Source organism: Cebus imitator, unplaced genomic scaffold (genome assembly GCF_001604975.1).
Source record: "Cebus imitator isolate Cc_AM_T3 unplaced genomic scaffold, Cebus_imitator-1.0 Scaffold291, whole genome shotgun sequence".
NCBI lineage: Eukaryota > Metazoa > Chordata > Mammalia > Primates > Cebidae > Cebus > Cebus imitator.
This window is the reverse complement of record NW_016107606.1, coordinates 2,891,641-2,903,310: the sequence shown is the minus strand read 5'-3', so window position 1 is coordinate 2,903,310 and position 11,670 is coordinate 2,891,641. Positions and strand designations below refer to the sequence as shown.

Sequence of the window (11,670 nt, the reverse complement as noted above, 5' to 3'; positions counted from 1 at the left end):
CAAAGGAAGATTATTAGAGACTCAGTGCCCTAGGTTTTGGGGACAGTTAATTATTGTATTAGTCCCCTTCAACTGCTGCTATAAAGAACTGCCCAAGACTGGGTAGCTTATAAAGGAAAGAGGTGTAATTGACTCACAGTTCCATATAGTTCAGTGGGACTCAGGAAACTTACAATAATGGTGGAAGGTGAAGAGGAAGCAAGGACCTTCTTCACATGGCAGCAGGAGAGAATGTGCAAGCAGGGGAAATTCCAGGCATTTAGAAAACCATCAGATCATGTGAAAACTCACTCATCATCATGAGAACAGCATGGGGGAAACCACTCCTATGGTTCAATCACCTCCCACCAGGACCCTCCTTCAACATATGGGAATTATGGGAATTACAATACAAGATGAGATTTGGCTGGGGTCACAGACAAACTATATCAATCATGTAGATACCCTTTGTCTTGCATCTATCAATATTGCAGACTTTCAGAAGGAAAGCAGCTGTGCAGCAGAAGTTACATTGTTTGCCATCAGTCTAGGCTCAGTGAGCCATTCTTACCGTTTTAGGAAAGTTTCATATCTATGTAAGAACTGTAGGATGTTCCCAGATGCCAGCAGAAGACCAATCTTGCAAACAAGAATTTCTAAGGATAGCAGACTCAGGCCTCCCATGGTAGCCTTTATGCACTGGTGGTTATTAACTAAATATTTTCTTCCTTGATAGGCTGTCCCTTTCCTGTTCCTTTGTCTAGAGACAGCAGGCTCAGGGTAGGGATGGAGGGCATTATATGAACCCCCTGGTATTTCTAGGTTGCCTGTTTGTCAGTACCCAGTCTGGGATACATGAAGCAAAAAGAAAGCCCAGAGAATTTGCTGGCATGTTTTTTAATGTAAATACCCAAACTGCCTCATCTCTACCTTCCAGAGTCTCCTTATGTTTATTTTACATGTATTGCCCAGGGTATTTAGCTATACTTAGCAGAAGAATAGGGAGATGTGCAACTGGAACTGTCTTGGAACTGGAAGTCTCTGTATTAATTTTACAATGAGAAAAAAAGGCAATTTTTTCTTTTCATTTTGAAAACAAAACATAACTACATATGATATAGCAAACAAAACAAAACTAACTGAATAAATATAGCAAGCTTAACCTATATATAGGGTTGAAAAATTACTAACGGGGTGAAAAATATTATCATGATTTGATTCTACTTATTCTAACAGTAAAATGCATTTTCTCTCATTTATAAAAATAATATGTACTCAGCCAGACGTGGTGGCTCACACCTGTAATCCCAGCACTTTGGGAGGCTGAGGCAGGTGGATCACCTGAGGTCAGGAGTTTGAGACCAGCCTGGCCAACATGGTGAAACCCCCTCTCTACTAAAAACACAAAAAATTAGCTGGGCATGGTGGCAGGCACCTGTGATCCCAGCCACTTAGGAGGCTGAAGCAGGAGAATCGTTTTAACCTGGGAAGCAGAGGTTGCAGTGAGCCAAGATTGCACCATTGCACTACAGCCTGGGCAACAAGAGTGAAACTCTGTCTCAATAATTAATAATAATAATAGTAATAATAATATGTACTCATTATAAAAAACTGATTCTACTTTTCTACTTTTCGTTGACACAGGTTAATATGTTAGTTTTTTTATTTAGTAAACAAAATGATAATCTCAAAGTTAGTAGAGATTGCAGGGTGGCAGAATATCTACATTCACTTAATTTCACCATCATTTATAGGGAAGAATATCGAGTAGAAATTTTTCCTCAGTTGAAGGATAGAAGTAGAACAGACCTTCCATAGATGTCCTATGCACAGTTTTAATAGGAACAATAAAATGTGTGCTTCTCTTTTATATCCAAAATCATGTGCATTAGAGATAGTATATTCTTATTCCTGGGAATAGTAATTACAATATCCTTACCCACAAATGCTAGACTAAGGGTACTATATCTGAGATGAAAAATTTAGCATAATATATTGCTTCCCAGTCAACATTCAATTTGAAATCTTAAAAAACAACATCAAACTGTTATGTTGTGGTATTTAATATTATAAGGGTAATTCATTTATTTGTTTTTCTTATATCCACAGTGACTCATAAGTGAATAAATTAATATATCCCGTGCTTCAAAAAATATTAATGAAATGTCTAGACAGTTACAGTCTAAACATTTACAACACCACAAAGCAAGCTTTGATTACCAATAAGCTGTCTGTAATGAACAGGCTACCTTGTTTTATTCATTATGCTTCCAATCTTCAGGAGACATTTCTTTAGCAATGTGTTTATTTCTAAAGAGCAATAGACAGGGTTCTAGAAGCAGCCTTGCCTAAAATTACCCTCCCGACCTTGAGAAAATCAATTTCCCCTGACCTCAATTTCCCATTTGTAAAAATGAGCTTATTGAATAGCCAAAAGATAAAAAGACAAATAACATTCTGTATTTCAGAGCCTCTGTGGTTTAGTAGTTCTCATACAACAGCCTGTGGGCCTGGGCTAGATTTTGACTGTTTCCATCAATCTTCCATTTGCAAAATGAGAAACATTAAGAATCATATAATCCATAAAGCCAAATGGAAAATCATACTCTTCCTCTTTATTGATAGCTGTTATTACTTCCCTGGTATCTGTATTTATCTCTCTTAGAATTGTCAAAGCTTCATCATTCATTCTTAAATAAATTTCATAGAAAACTTACATTCAGTATTTAGAATTTCATTGAAAACACCAAAGTGGTAAATTTTCTCTTGATACTATATCAAAGTCCTCAAGTGACTAGTTTTGAAATATTAGTTATGATTTTAAATAACAGTAACTTAACCATGCTAGCTTGAGCCTAAAGGGGGTTGTGGAGAGGAAGCAGGAGAGCACTATTAGAAAGGGCACAGCACCAGACACAGTTATGCATGCTGTTGAACCAGGAGCCAAGGTGAGTTCAAGATCAACAATAAATTCTAGATCCACAGGCCTTCTCTCTGGAGCACTGCCATTCATATGACTATGACTCCCAGTCTGTATTGCTTAGCTCCACATTCCAGAATTCTCAGATAGAATCTTATTGTCCTCACTTAGGCCACATGTCTGTCTCTGAACCAATCAGTTCTGCCTAAGGGATCAGGTTCCACCTGAGCTTGCCCCTGTGTACTGGGGAGGGTTCTCAGGGATGAGAGCCTCTCTGTAGGCCAAATAGCCACTCCTGAAGTGAAGTTCTTCTACATTGACAGTTAACAGTATTATTTTCCCAACAAGTTTCAATGTTACTTTTTCTTCCCTTAATATTCTAGTTAATTTATTATTCATTCACCCACTCTATTTTTTAATGATAGTCACATTTTATCCATAAGAAAATCACTCATTTTCTTCTTCTCCGTTCATATCTTAGCTCTTTGGATTTATATTAATTTTAAATTATACCACCTGGAAATGTATTTTCTGCTGTCACTGTTACTAGCAAATGTAAAAAGTATTAAATAGTTCCAAATTAGTTCATGACTCTCTGATCTTGAAATCCCCCGTATTTTACATCAACAGTGATTTCTACATTAATTTTTTTCTTAAAATTACTCTCTCTGAGGTTGGGTGTGGTGGCTTACTCCTGGAATCCCGGCACTTTGGAAAGCTAAGGCAGGAGGATCACTTTAGGCCAGGAGACTGAGTCCAGCCTGGCCAACAAAGTGAGACCCTGTCTCTATTAAAAATAGAAAAACTTAATCAGGAGTGCTGGTGCATGCCTGTAGCCGCAGCTACTCAGAAGACTGAGATATGAGAATCACTCGAGCTCAGGAGTTCAAGGCTGTAGTGAGCCATGAGCATGCCACTGCACTCCAGCCTGGGTAACAGAATGGGACCCTGACTCTAAAAAAAAAACTCTCTGAATCTGATTATATTGTAATAATTCCAATTTTGATGTGAATCACACTTATTATTATTTTTATGGTGAATCTAGCCTATAACTTTTTTATCCTCATGGCTTTCCCATAGTAATACTCCCAGTTAATATTTTAATAATAATAACAGCTATTATTCATGCATGTAAACATCATAGATGTAATATTTCATTTAATTCTCTCAACCTTATGAGTATCAAATTAAAACTTTCTGTCTCCAAACAAAAAATGGGCAAACTATAGATGTCTGTGTTTTACTCATGGTTTGAGAAAATCACTGGCTGCTATCTATTTAAAATCAGATTTTGTTGCTTGGTGCTCTGCCTCTGATGTTGACTTAACTCCGTTTCTGCATCCTCAAGAAGGCTGGGTGATGTAAGCCTAAGACTCCAGTTAACTGCCACAGATGTACCACTGTCCTTGCTTTGTAGATGTATTTATTTTTATTTTCAGTCAATGGTCAGCATAGCTGACATCTGGCACTATTTCCTCCAGATTTCCTCTGTAACATCTGATATAGGCATGAAGCTTTTATGACCCTCGAAAATGTAACTTTAAACATTAACCAGCTACCTGCTTGCTTTGTATTGTTTCTATTTGTATGTGTGTTTTCATAAACTGCTCTGGTGATCATTCTATTTTTCAACTATATCCCACTTCCAATTCTGTTCTGTCTCTGAACAGGCCCGCTCTTTGATTATTTTGCTGGTACCCTTGCTATTATTACTAATCGTTGGCACATGCCAACATCAGAATGTCTAAGAATTGCTCTTAACCCTTTAAAGCAGGGGTCCTCAACCCCTGGGCCACAGATGGGTAAGATCCACGGCCTGTTAGGAAGCAGGCCGCATGGCAGGAGGTGAGTGTGGCGCATGAGCATTACCGACCAAGCTCTGCCTCCTGTCAGATCAGTGGTGGCACTAGATTCTCACAGGAGCAGAAACAGGAACTCTATTGTGAACTGCACATGCGAGGGATCTAGGTTGGGCACTCCTTATGAGAATCTGAGATGGAAAAATTTCATACCAAAACCACCTCCCCACCCCCATTCCCATTCCGTGGAAAAATTGTCTTCCAAGAAACTGGTCCCTGGTGCCAAAAAGGCTGGGGACCCTTGCTTTAAAATATTGTCTTTAAGCCCATTATGCTAATAAGGAAACTGAGACATAGTGATGTTAGGTGTTTAAGGTCACACCTCAGGTTTGTGGAGGATTTTAGACCCAGGAAGGTTGACACTAGAGCAACATTGTTCAATAGAAATATAATACAAGCCACATATATGTAATTTTAAATTTTCTAATAACCACAAAAAAAGATAAGAAAAGGAGCGATTGTTTAATAATAATTGGGTGATAATGATATGTCAGTATAAGTTAATTGATCGTAACGAAGGTACCACTCTAATGGCAGATGTTGGTAGTAGGGAAGGCTGTTGTTCCTGAACGGGGTAGTGGGTATATGGGAAATTTCTGTATCTTTTTTTTTTTTTTTTTTTNGTGTAGTGATGCAATCTTGGCTCACTGCAACCTCTGCCTCCTGGGTTCAAGTGATTCTCCTGCCTCAGCCTCCCAAGTAGCTGGGATTACAGGCGCATGCCATTACCACCCGCTTAATTTTTGTATTTTTAGTAGAGAAGGAGTTTCGCCATGTTGGCCAGGCTGGTCTCGTACTCCTGGTCTCAAGTGATCTGCCCACCTCCACCTCCCAAAGTGCTGGGATTACAGGTGTGAGCCACCGCACCTGGCCATCTATGCACCTTTCAATTTTGCTGTTAGCTTAAAACTGCTCTAAAAAAAATAATAATCTGTAAAAAGTATTATCTTAGTCTTTGTTTCTAGAATTCCTAAAAACACCTAGTGCTTAAGAATATCTTTTCATAATGTTCTCTGGGTTTTTGTGCTTGCCTGGGGTTAATAGTTGACCAGATGATTTATTTTAACAGCCGATTCATTCTCCACTCTGCCCCACCCTCACATAATCAGCAGTTTGCCTTTATTTGCAATTGTTTGTCCTGATGGCATATATGCATAGGATTGTGATGGAGGAGAACGAGAACTGAACCCTCACCATCACCATGCAAGAATTATATTTTGTGATCTAGTGTACTCTATATTTCCTTCAGTCATCATAGTCTTTTTCAGACACCAAGAAATCACTCCTTGATTCTGTCTTCTAATTATTGACTAGATTGAGTGAGTGGGGAGAGGGAGAAAAGTTTGCAGGTTGATTTCAATTGCCTACCCAGTCCTTCTGAGTTTTAATATGGTGTACATAAGATAAAATCAGGACATATACTTAACATTTGAAATTTCCTTCCCCAGCTGAAAGAGAATTAATGAAGAACGATTTGTGGGTACAAATCAGCTCCCCTACTTCTTTGGCATATTTCTTTGGACAAATTACCTCTTTTTGGTTCACTTCTCATATCAGTAAAATAGGCATAATGGTATTTCTCTCACAAGGTCATTGCCCAGAACGTGGTAATTGCTCAATAAATGACTTTTAGAGTCTCTATTTTACTTATGATTTACAAAACAACCCATGGGCCTACTACTAATTGAACAAAATACATAGATTATTGTTTCTGAAAAACAAATGCCTGGCAAGGTAATTAAGTTTGCTGAAATCTAACTTAACTGAATTCTTGAAATTTTATTGAGAAAAACAGAATAATTTCCAGTAATCACATGACATTGCACCAACCCAGCAAACCCCTCCACCCTCCACATAGTCATAGAATCTGAAGTCATTCAAAACACAGTGTTTGGGCCGGGCACAGTGTCTCACACCTGTAATCCCAGCACTTTGGGAGGCCGAGGCACATGGATCACGAGGTCAGGAGTTCAAGACCAGCCTGGCCAATATAGTGAAACCCCGTCTTTACTAAAAATACAAAAATTAGCCGGGTGTGGTGATGCATGCCTGTAATTCCAGCTACTTGGGAGGCTGAGGCAGGAGAATCACTTGAACCTGGGAAGTGGAGGTTGCAATGAGCTGAGTGCCACGGCACTTCAGCCTGGGCAACAGAGTGAGACTCCAACTCAAAAACAAAAAACAAAAAGCAACACATTGTTTTATACATCGTGCCCCACTACCTTCTATTTTTTCCATTCTTTTTTCCTGAAAAAGAAAATATTACTGTTCTTGTTGATCACCTTGATTTTTAGATCTTGCTTAACATCCCCTCCTGTTGTGCTTGGGTTCAGTTCTTACCTCTGTGATGCTCTTAATGTGTCAGTGTTCAAAGGATGAGGCATCCCCTGCCTCTCTGAATGCAAAAGTAGAGTTCTGATGAGGGAAAACAGAAAAAGAGAGATTTCACAGACTTTTCTTTGTACTAAATCATGTTAAATCCATTGTGTATTTCATACTCACAATGCATCTCAGTCCATGCTAGCCATGTTTCAAATGCTCAGTAGCCACATGTGGCTGGTGGCTGCTGTACTGGACAGCTCTGGAATCTGTACTTTTAACCCTTTATTCTGTCTCTCATTTATTCTTCTATGCTGTATATTTCTTTATTATAATTTTTATATAATTTATTTTCAATTTCTCCAATTTGGTTTCACATTGGAATTGAAATAATCCAAAATGTGTCCACAGGAAATTTTAAAAATCAAGCCACCTCCCCCCCAAAATATAGCTTTAAGCACCCACTCCAAACTTTCTTAAAACTATTTTATTCATTGTTTGTGGAGAAATATGTAGTCATTTGTCCTTTTTAAGACATCACTTAAAATACATTTAATTAGTATCTCAAAATGAAATTTAATTCACTCAACAGTTCTTGGGCACCTGCAGAGACAAAAGCTGTAGTAGTTGCTAACAGTAAGTCAAAGAACCCTCTGAAGGAGGGCATGTATATGTGAGAAACAGATTTTGGGTGTGAAAAAATGTGTTACCTGTTTTTTTCATTGCCTTCCACAGGGAAGTCTCAATCTTAGCTGTCAGTGTACAATACTACCTCACAGAAGACTTAAAATAGATTATAGGCAGGTTTTTCCCCTTTATTTTAAAGGTATGTTTTGCCCTTTTTGGTTTTTATTTATTTATTTATTTATTTTTTCAGCTAAGCACAGGGGACTTTATTGATGGTACACAAGGTGGGGCTCCCTAGGCCCCTCCCTTTTCAAGGGGTCTGCATGGAAACTGTGAGGAGGGGCAATTCAGTGTGGTGGGGGACTCAGTGTGTCAGGGACTCCCCAGCAGTCAGGGCCTCTCTTCCTCTGGTGCTCTCGCTGAGGCTGGTGGTCCAGGGGTCTTACTCCTTGGAGGCCATGTGGAACATAAGGTCCACCACCCTGTTGCTGTAGCCAAATTCATTGTCATACCAGGAAATGAGCTTGACGAAGCGGTCATTGAGGGCAATGCCAGCCCCAGCATCGAAGGTGGAAGAATGAGTGTCGCTGTTGAAGTCAGAGGACACCACCTGGTGCTCAGTGTATCCCCGGATGCCCTTGAGGGGGCCTCTGACACCTGCTTCACCACCTTCTTGATGTCATCATATTTGGCAGGTTTTTCCAGACGGTAGGTCAGGTTCACCACTGACATGTTGGCAGTGGGGACACGGAAGGTCATGCCAGTGAGCTTCCCGTTCAGCTCAGGGATGACCTTGCCCACGGCCTTGGCAGCGCCAGTAGAGGCAGGGATGATGTTCTGGAGAGCCCCATGTCCATCACGCCACAGTTTCCCGGAGGGGCCATCCACGGTCTTCTGGGTGGCAGTGATGGCGTGGACGGTGGTCATGAGTCCTTCCACAATACCAAAGTTGTCATGGATGACCTTGGCCAGAGGCGCTAAGCAGTTGGTGGTGCAGGAGACATTGCTGACAATTTTGAGGCTGTTGTCATACTTCTCATGGTTCACACCCATCACAAACATGGGGGCATCAGCAGAGGAGACAGATATGGTGATCCTTTTGGCTCCCCCCTGCAAGTGAGCCCCAGCCTTCTCGATGGTGGTGAAGACGCCAGTGGACTCCACCACGTACCCAGCGCCAGCATCGCCCCACTTGATTTTGGAGGGATCTCGCTCCTGGAAGATGGTGATGGGATTTCCATTGATGACAAGCTTCCCGTTCTCAACCTTGACAGTGCCATGGAATTTGCCATGGGTGGAATCATACTGGAACATGTAGACCATGTAGTTGAGATCAATGAAGGAATCATTGATGGTGACAATATCCACTTCACCAGAGTTAAAAGCAGCCCTGGTGACCAGGTGCCCAATACAACCAAATCCGTTTACTCCGACCTTCACTTCCCCATGGTGTCTCAGGGATGTGGCTGGCGATGGGAGACAAGATGCGGCTGTCTGTCGAACAGGAGGAGCAGAGAGTCCCTTTTTGTTTTTTAAATTTGATACAGGGTGTTGCTCTGTTACCCACAGGCAGGAGTACAGTGGCAAAATTATAGCTAACTGTAGCTTCAACATTCGGGGCTCAAGTGATACTCCTTCCTCAGCTTCCTGAGTAGCTGGGATCACAGGCATGCACCACCATGCTCAGATAATTTTTTGTTTCTATTTTGTAGAGACAGGATCTCACCTTGTTGCCCAGGCTGGTCTTGAACTCCTGAGCTTAATAAATCTTGTCACCTCGACCTCCTAAAGTGCTGGAATTACAGGCGTGAGCCACCATGCCCAGCCATGTTTTACCTTTAATAGATGTAAGACTGTGATCCCTAAAGGAAAACCCAGGTCCCTAAGGATCTATAGCATGTTTGACAGAAGAAAATAATGTAGTTTTCTCCTAGATTTTAAGTCAGCCAGGAAAGGAAATTATTTTAAGACAGCTCTTTTTAAACTGACATTTGTTTAGATAAATATATTATTTAGAGTAAATTCAGCCCCTGCTATACAGAAATAGTTTATTCAAATTCAGTTTGAATTTCAAATGTCTCCAGGTGTTTACACAACTGCTCTTGTAAAACTTACTACAACTACAGTTCATGTTACTGGGGACTTGTTAAACACCAGCAATTGAAGTACTGTTTTCATACTATCTAGAGATTGAAGAAAATGAAATCCATTTGAAAACAAATTGATAAATACTATCCTAAAAATGATAGTTCTATTGAGCTTCCATTTGAGCAATTGTGTAATTACATAACTACTACAGAGAAACTAAGGCAGAGAAATTGAAAAATACTTTAGAAGATAAAACTATTGCTATTTTTCTGGACCAACAAAAGAGACTTGTTAAATAGCAATGTTGAAAAGAATGTACTTTATGTAGAAATCAAATAAAATTGAGGCAATTTACTAAGATAACTTCCATTTATATAATATGTGTTTGTAAAACACTATCCTGAGAATTATAATTCTATCATATTTCCATTTGAGTACTTATATAATAATAGCAATAAAACTAAAAGAGAAAATATTCAAAATTATCTTTTTGCTGTGTTTCTGAATTATTTTAGTGAACTTAACAACAACAAAAATAGTATAATTAACATACAAATAGAATAAAATGAAAACAATTTGCTTAAAAATTCACATTTATGTAATCTACAGTTATAAAACAGTATCATAAGATGTGTAATTTTCTCTAGCTTTCATTTGAAGCAGGGAATAATCACTTAATGGCAATGAAACTGACAGAAAATATCGAAATTGCTTAAGAAGAAAGCAAAAATGCATTTTATGATTCTGATCTTTGGAAATAGGCTTCTTGGGAGGCAGGATCAATTCTGAAGGTGCATCACTTCTGTTTTCAAGTTGTGTGAACAGAAGACAAAATCCAGCACTAATGAAGACATGTTTCTTGTTGCCAGTGAAGGATGTACTGAGCCATGGCCATCCCTGAGGAAAGAATCTCTGGGGAGATGCATGATGGCTTTCCAGAGAAGAGAGCATGATAGAAGTTTCACTTCTCAGAAACATTCCCCTGGGACACATCTGTGCCATCTGACAGGAAGATGAGATAGAAGAACAGAGCCTGGGCAGCTGCCTCCTGTCCAGGTGGAAGGGTTGAATCTGGCATAATTAAGTGACCAAGATCATCTGCACTGTCTTTCCTGTTGGTTTCCATTTCTGAAAGATGGAAATGTGTGCCTCTCAACATCATCAAAAGAAGGCCTTGAGCACTGAATATCATTGAAAAAGGGCAGCAAAGGAGTACGAGGAGAAACTCTGTTGTTGTGGGGGAATTGCTGCATCCTGATGGAGTTGGCCTGATGGAGGAGTCTGGTCCACACTAGGCACAGATCCTGGATCCCTGAGCCATCCCAACCTAATGCTCCACTGTCCTGGTACCAGGGGATTCTAGTACTTCCCATACCTCTGCCAAATTCTCCTTTTGAAATATCAGGGACATAGAGACACTTTTTAAAAAGCTGAAACTTAAGTTCTTCCTAAATTATTATTTCTCCAAAGTATGGGTTTTATTTATTTATCAAAGTTTTTCTCAGCCAATAGAGCTCTCAACCAAATATTAAGAGTTTTTTTTTCCTCACCATAATTGATAAGACCTAATGGCTTTTTCTAATTTTTCTAGAAGAATTTTAACTTGAGCTGGGTGTGGTAGCTCACACCTATAATCCCAATACTTTATGAGGCAAAGGCAGGAGCATGTCTTGAGCCCAGAAGTTTGAGATGAGCCTGGGCAACATAGGGAGACTCTGTCTCCACAAAAAAATAATTAAAAAAAATTAGCTACGTATAGTGGTGCATGTTTGTGGTTCTAGCTACTTGGGAGGCTGAGGTGGGAGGATCATTTGAACCCAGGAGGTCGAGGCTGCAGTGAGCTGTGATTGTGTCACTGCACTCCAGCCTGAGCAACAG

The 11,670-nt window shown here is 39.8% G+C and overlaps 1 pseudogene; it reads right to left on the bottom strand.

Annotated features, from left to right (window-relative positions):
• Positions 1-8,131: 8,131 nt before the first annotated feature.
• Positions 8,132-9,042, bottom strand: LOC108285112 (annotated as a pseudogene).
• Positions 9,043-11,670: the final 2,628 nt, after the last annotated feature.